This window comes from Prunus persica, unplaced genomic scaffold (assembly GCF_000346465.2).
Source record: "Prunus persica cultivar Lovell unplaced genomic scaffold, Prunus_persica_NCBIv2 scaffold_54, whole genome shotgun sequence".
In the NCBI taxonomy this organism is placed as follows: domain Eukaryota; kingdom Viridiplantae; phylum Streptophyta; class Magnoliopsida; order Rosales; family Rosaceae; genus Prunus; species Prunus persica.
Window position 1 is genome coordinate 4,006 of NW_018027172.1, and position 8,170 is coordinate 12,175.

The following is an 8,170-nucleotide window of genomic DNA, read 5'->3' on the forward strand; positions in this document are numbered from 1 at the left end:
GACCTTGAATAATGCCCAACTCAATTACTCCACAACCGAAAAGGAGTTGCTTGCTGTGGTTTTTGCTTTAGAAAAATTTCGCCCTTACCTTGTTGGTTCTAAAGTAATTGTTTATTCTTACCATGCTGCTCTTAGATACTTGCTCGCTAAGAAGGACGCCAAACCTCGCTTGATCAGATGGATTCTCTTGCTGCAAGAGTTCGATTTGGAGATTCGAGACAAGAAGGGATGTGAAAATGTGGTGGCTGACCATTTGAGCAGAATTGTGGTTGAAGAGCAAGGAGAAGCTGTACTACCATTGAATGAGACTTTCCCAGATGAACAACTATATGTTGCCCAAGTCAAAGAGCCATGGTATGCTGATTTTGTTAATTATCTTGCTTGTGGTGTTCTTAGAAATGATCTAACTTATCAGGACAAAAAGAAGTTCTTTTCCATGGTGAAACATTATGTCTGGGATGAACCTTTCTTATTCAAGCATTGCCCAGATCAACTCATTAGAAGATGTGTTCCAGAAGAAGAACAAGAAAGCATCCTTAGGCATAGCCACGAATTGGCTTGTGGAGGCCACTTTGGAGCCAAGAAAACAGCACTTAAAATTTTGCAATCAGGTTTCTTTTGGCCTACTCTATTCAAAGATGCATTTAATTTTTGTGTTAAGTGTGATAGGTGTCAAAGGATGGGAAACATAAGCCGCAGGAACGAACTGCCATTGAAGAACATACTCTTTGTGGAACTCTTCGATGTATGGGGTATTGATTTCATGGGACCATTCCCATCTTCCTTTGGTTATACCTACATACTTGTTGCTGTTGATTATGTGTCTAAATGGGTGAAAGCCATAGCCACCAAAACCAATGATCATAAGGTGGTCCTGAAGTTCTTGAGGGACAATATTTTCACAAGGTTTGGTACTCCAAGGGCTGTCATTAGTGATGGAGGCAGCCACTTCTGCAACAAGCTATTTGAAGCACTCATGAAGAAGTACAATATCACCCACCGAGTCTCTACACCATATCATCCTCAAACTTCTAGTCAAGTAGAAATAAGCAACAGAGAAATTAAGCAGATCCTAGAGAAGGTGGTGAATAGTACAAGGAAAGATTGGGCTGCCAAGCTCAATGATGCATTATGGGCTTATAGGACTGCATATAAGACTCCCATCGGAATGAGCCCTTATCGTCTTGTGTTTGGAAAAGCCTGTCACTTGCCAATGGAGCTTGAACACAATGCTTTTTGGGCCATCAAGAAGTTGAATTTTGATCTGGACAAGGCCGGCCATGTTAGAAAGTTTCAGCTCAATGAATTGGAAGAAATTCGATATGAGTCCTATGAGAATGCAAAGCTATACAAAGAACGTACCAAGAGTTACCATGACAGGAACATTCAACGGAAAGAATTCACCAAAGGTATGTCAGTTCTTTTGTTTAACTCACGTTTGCGTCTCTTTCCAGGAAAATTGAAGTCTAGGTGGCTTGGCCCATTCACCGTGGTCAATGTATCTCCCTATGGAGCTGTGGAGATTCAAAATCCTAAAGATGGCTCGACTTTCAAAGTAAATGGACAACGTTTAAAGCCATTCTATGAGGGAGTGTCAGTTGGAATTCAAACTGGTCATGTGGTGGATCATCTTCCCTTCGTACAATCAAGTTAGCTAATGGCATAATGTCTTGCCAAGACATTAACTAAGGCGCTTCTTGGGAGGCAACCCATGTGTTGAAGAATAAGGTGCTCGGTAGCGGTCGACCTAATCGCATCAAGAGGGAGTTTCTCTAATACTTTGTCTTAAACTTTCCCCTTATTATTCACATGTTCTCACTCATCTTTGTTATGCTTTAACATTGAGGACAATGTTCAATTCAGGTCTGGGGGGGAGGTTTTCAATTTTTGTTCATTTGTGTTTACAATTTTCGTTCGCTTGTCACTATTTTTTTTTTTATAAAAAAAATTTCATACAACCAATGCTATGGAGCTGCCATTGAGATTTTCATATCAGAAATTTTACACTTCACAAAGCTTTTGCTCTTAGAATTCTGGTGACTAAAGTATCATGCTCAGATTCTTGAAGGAGAATAGTGGAGACTACCCTAGTGAGCTATTTCGAGCCTAATTGCTTTCTTGAGAGGGTTTAAAGTGTTTCTATTCCTCATCTCTACTTATTTTCTTCAATTCACTCTAAATGATCTCATTGTTCCATTTTGGTTGAATACTAAGGATGATTCTCTTTGCAGATATCAGGTGCGTGCTCTCACCCATGAATGAACTCATTGAAGTGATGCTAGGCTCTGCGTGTATAACCATTTTCTGTGCTTTCTTTTCACCCTACCAATTCGTGTGTTCCATCAGCTCTTTTGCAGCCAAACACTACAAGCCTTTTTCTTCTATCACCCTCATAATTCCCCTAACTTTGTATCTCAATCAGAGATATTTAACCTATTATAGCCATACCCTATAGCTTAGAAATATACCAAGGTGTGCCAAGATAAAGTTTGAAGCAAGGAGGTTGCTGCCACATGCCCAAATGTAAATTGGTGTGAATCTATGCAATAAAGTTAAAGAAGAAGTAGATCAAGTCAAAAAAAACAAAACAAAAAAAAAACAAAAAGAAAGATAAAGAGAAAGTGTTTCGATTTGATCTAAATGTGAAATATAAAGTCTATGCCAGATGATGCTATGAAGTTGCAGCCATACCATTCTAAATCAATGATACCTTGCAGATCAATGAAGAATGCAACCTTGGTATGTTCTTAAGTTAGTTGTGTTCCTTCCAATTCTTCCACTTCCCTTAACCTTAGCCTTTCATTACAACCTTGTGAAAGACCTAGCTGATCTTTGAGGATGTATTCATGGGTGCTGGTATGTATGTGTGTATCTCTACTTTTAGTATTTGATTCCCTTCATGAGATCTAACCAAATATTGTGCTTCTATTTCATATACTCACTTATGCTTGTTTGAGAGAATAAAACCATAGGTTCTGAGTGATTGAGTGCTAGATGTGAGAATTAGAGTTGAAGCATGTTCTTCCTTCAAGATTTGAGTATGTTTACTTTGAAGCCGTGTGCCTTTGAGCTATAGCTTCCACTTTACACACTTATTGATCATCTATCTTGGTAACTCTATGGTGTTGGATGCATGATTAAAGTTTTCTTTCATTAGTTGTTTTCAAAGTTAGTTTTCTAACCTTTTGGTGTTAGAGAGTCAGTAAAGCGTTTGTGGGTATCGTTTCTGTTAAACCCTCAGGAGACACAACTCTTCCGATTAGGGATGCCGAGAGGTTTAAAGGCTTGTTGCATATGCACATTGCAATCGAGTTACCTACAGAAGTGGTTTAATTAACTTCTTGTTTTGTTTTCAACTTTATTCTCTTTTGTTTTGCTCGAGGACTAGCAAAATCTAGGTCTGGGGGTATTTGATCAGTTCACAATTGTATATCATTTTGTACCCTTCTAGCTTATGATTTGGTTATGTTATTGAGTCAAACGTGTGCTTTTAATCCCTTTTCTGTTTATCATTCAGTTCATTGGGCCTTAGGTAGCAATGGTGTCTTTGGATAAGAAAAGATGCAAAATGGTGCAAAAACGAGCAGACTGGGTTGGCAACTCATTTCGGCCTTAACATCTTTCTCCGAACTTGGATTGGCCCAAATAATATGTAGTTGGAAAGATGAGAGTCTGAACTTCAAGATGGACTACTCAAATGCATCAGATAATGAAGTTGAGCCTAATTCGTGAGCCCATATACACACCAGGCTCAGGATTGCAGTTTCCAGTTGTTGAGCCTTGGATACTTTCTTTGAGCCATGTGACTCACCACAGCTTTCCTTGACTTTAGACCTGACATGTTGAGCAATTTAGGGAGGTGTGTCAGCTACTCAAGTGCAAAGGAGTCACTCCATTGACCAATAATTCACTCCAGCCATCCTATATCAATTCATTCAGCCCAAAATCAGGGGGAACAACTCCAACAAGCCTTCCTTCCATTTCCTACGAATTTGTTCTTTCTCTGCCATCACCAACCACCCAAACTCATCCCAAATCACCTCTTTAGTTGCCATACTCTAGACATGAGAAAGTGCTTGGAGTAGCATTAGACGTGGAGAAGCACCTGGAGAAGCCTTGGAAACCACAAGCAACTTCAGAATTGGGTTTCTCTACTCTTATTGCATTCAATATGTTTTCTCATTTTTGCTTAAGTTCCATTTCCATTATGAGTAGCTAAATTCATAACTAGGGCTATGATGTAACCTAACATGAATATTCTGGGTTTATAAGTTGAAGTTTTGAGTTTGAAGTTTGATTCATGATTCATATTCCTATTCTTTATGCTTATCAGTTAATATGCTTGTTTGGATGATTGATCACCATTAGAACTTGTATATTAGCTACCTTGGTTTGAATCAAGAGTAGACACCATGCTTTGATTTGAATTGAACTATGAATAAGAAAAGTATGTATGGACATTCGACAACAGGGATTAGATACATGCTTGGTTGTTTAAATTGTTCTTCTATGCTTAATGGGTTCCTAATGCTTAATTTAGATTAGACAACAAATGATCAAGTTAGGGAATTAGGAGCACAAGGTTAGGACCAGACACCATAGCCTAATCATACTTTAGCTAGAATCAATCTTTGAATCCGAATGAGACTTGTCACTTGACTCCTTATAACCCAGAATTGAATTGTTACGGTGAATCGAATGCCCTAGTCTCCCAATCTGTTTTCCAGCCTACAAAAGTACTCTTTGTTACATTTGTTCACTTTGCTTTTGTTTGAAATTTCGTTTTGCCTCATTTGTTCAACAATTACAATCACTCTTGCTTTAAATTCTATTTTAGACTTAACCTCCTACTTTCTTGAATTTGGTAATCTAAGTACATAACTAATTTTAACTTCTCAGTCCTCGTGGGTACGACCTCGTACTTGTCTTGCTATACTACTAATTGGCCCGTACAATTGCGAGTTAACATTTTAACAACAAGCTTCATGGAGAGACAGACACTTGCCAACTCTCAATCTTCTCACACCTGTTGGCTTGGCTTCGCAGGTATACCCCTGATCAACTTTCATTTTTTTGCAATTTGCTTTCCCTAATTTGTCTGCATATGCATACTCCGGCCGAATCAGAGTTTGTCTTGTTCTGGCCCTCATCCTCACAATCATACTGCGTGGTTCTGGTGACTCATCTTTTCCCTTTCCTTTATGAAGCTTTGCAATTTCCTTCTTCAACCTTTCATTTTCTGTTAAAAGATCCTTGTTCTTCGAACATTCCACATCCAACATTGCAGTGACCTCTTGCAGTTTTCTTTGCATATCATAAATGTCCACCTTACTGTTTTAATGTTCTTCCTGACTGCATTCCATCAATTGAGTAGGTAGCAACTGAAATGCCTTAATAGGATCAAAGTCATCTATAAACTTTATAGGTTTCCCGCTTGTCTTCCCACCACTATTTGAAAATATTTCCACAATTTGGGTGCGTTCTATTGGGGCACCGGTTTCATCTTTTGCCTTAATCTCCTACGTAATTCAAAATAAAACGTAATGAGTCAATGAAACAAAAACATAAGTATCACAAAAAAAAAAAGTGAATAAATACTTGTACCTGCAATGTATGAATTGGAACACATTTCAATATTGCATATAGCTCCAACAAATTCCATTTCACGAATTTAGGGGAAATGTGTTCTCTTTCTTCTATGGGCTGAATTAACTTCGTACGTTCACAGACCCAAAACTATAAAAAATAAAGAAAACACACAAATGAGAGCATTTCAAACACATCAATAAGAACCAATTTGTTATCTTATAATAAGAGATGACATGCCATTAAAGGAAGGAAGATCGTCTTACAAGCAAGCCAACTAAGCAACCACACGCACTTTCCATAGAGTTCATATTCAAAGAGAGTTCTCTAGGTACTGTGTTGCTGCAATCACCCATGCACATGTGTGCATCATTTCCAAATTGTCTACATACGCAATCAATTTTTTCATCAAGTTGTTTCCACTATGACAAAAGAATAGTGTCAAACAGAAATATAGACAAACCAAACGCACGAAATCACTCTCCTCCACACTACCATGCATATTTGTTCCTCCAAAACCCTTTTGCTCAAATCCTTGTAATCAGCAAGCCGTCTTTCTGTGAAACCACTACCTACTATTCTCTTATAGTGCTGAAAATTGATTTCTTCCCCTACACAGGGCAACCCAAACAGGAAAGACATATCATTTCCTGTTATCTGTTCAATTCTTGCCCCAAAAATGAAAGCCTTTTTCTCTTTGTCAAAACATTCCAAAATAGAAACAATATCATTATCTGACTTCCTGCATCCATGTTCAATAATAAAACCATCCCAATAACATCTAAACAAGCCTCAAAAAGGTGTTCTCTGCATTAGTAAAATATGTGGCTCCCTCACGTTCTCTCTAATTCGTTCCATTACGTTATGAAACTTCAACAAGTCCAACCTGTATTCGAGGGAGCGATACTCCTTCCTAGCCATAAAGAACCTGCAAATGATGATATACAATTAAGAAGGCAAAGAACATCCAATTAAGCCAGCAAAACAAATTTCAGAACAAAAAATAGCAAAAAAAATTCCTATTTACAGCATCAAAACAGGGACGAAATTTTGTTAGAATAATTCTGTTAATGAAATTATGTCATATATTAACTATGAAGTAAACTCTCAATCTCAATACAAAAAGGACAAGAAAATGAAAAAGAAGGAAAAGAAAACGAAGGGGGCTATAAAAGGAAAAGAAAACGAATTCGTTGTGTGGAATAAAAGGAACAGAATAAATTATGTAACAAAAGAGCCAAGCGTAGATCAGATACATAAACCAAATTGCTAAAGCAGCAAAATAATAAATCAAAGTAGACTGACTTACTGAACTGTAATACAGATCAAACAGGACAAACAACAACAGGAAAAGGACAGAAATAATACCCCATGGGCTTAGAAGCTCGTTATAAGCTTGTGCTTCTAACTTTATCAATATTGCTAATCTTATACTTGATAACTACCACTATTTCTTCAACAACAGCGGGCCCATCGTAGTATTTGGCGTGATTGAAATTGTCATACAAGGAACAGAGTACCTTTGAAAAAGAGGGGGCTATAAAAGGAAAAGAAAACGAATTCGTTGTGTGGAATACAAGGAACAGAGTACAAAGATGAATTGGTTTCTTCATCTTCTTCCTATGGTGTAGGTAGAGGACCAAACTCTATTTCCATCATTCTATATTAGTGACGTTGAACTCTGTCCCCAAAACCACCATGAAACAGGAATCAATTTTTGTTAGAATCGTTCTATGAAAACTAAGAAAACTAAGAAAACTGGTCACTAAGAAAATCTGTATCAGAACGAAAACTCGTTAGTAAGTAGGTGCTATAATTTGAGTGGAACTACATATAGAAATTCGTTTAGGAAGCAGGTTTAGTTATCGTCAAAGACATAGTTGGGTTGGGGTCCTCAATTAGAAAACGAAAACAAAAAGAAATTGGTTCAGGAAGCAGTAGTTACATATACAAATTCGTTCAAGAAGCAAATTTTGTTAACGTCAAAGGCTTCCACCTACAAAAGAGGTAAATATACAACATACCTGGAACATAGACACTATTTTTGCTCACCACTTTAACCCTAGGTGTACCCTCACCATCTCTCCAAAAAGTTGACACATGTCCATGGGTTTAACTATAGTTAATTCTTTATTTTTTTATTTATTTGATGACATTATTATGAGAGAGAAACAATACTTCAATAAAAAATTTCCTGATTTACCCTTGTTTTAACCTAGCAAACTTTCCACTTTTCTAAATTAATTAACAACAACCCAAATAAATAATTGACACTTTCCACTTTTCGAGTCCAATGTTGGTAGAAACGTTAAGGAAACAAAAAATAAGGGTTCAAATGCAACTAAAACCAATATCATATGTAAAAGTAAATCAGCGAGCACTCAAAAGAAGCAGCTAAAAGTTACCATCTTTTCCAGATTTCTCTTCCAACCAAAACAAAGGTTTCAAACAAAGGCCAGTCAAAACCGTCTCTTGTAAACAAAATGAGACAAAACAAAGTGGTGAGCAAAAATGGAGTTAACATAAAGCCAATTGAGATTCAAAGTATTTGGGCGTGTTCTTCAAAGTATGAAGCCTTCAATAT

At 37.3% G+C, this 8,170-nt stretch overlaps 1 long non-coding RNA gene across 2 annotated transcripts; it reads right to left on the minus strand.

Moving 5' to 3' along the window:
* Nucleotides 1-4,669: 4,669 nt before the first annotated feature.
* On the minus strand, nt 4,670-7,620 carry LOC109946392. 2 transcript variants are annotated; one of them, XR_002269540.1, is made up of 4 exons: nt 6,082-7,620; nt 5,853-5,970; nt 5,605-5,736; nt 4,670-5,519 (listed from the first exon to the last, which is right to left on the minus strand). It is a non-coding gene; the product is annotated as an uncharacterized LOC109946392 (long non-coding RNA). The 2 variants fall into 2 exon arrangements; XR_002269539.1 differs by having other exon boundaries at nt 5,853-7,620.
* Between the last annotated feature and the right edge of the window lie 550 nt (nt 7,621-8,170).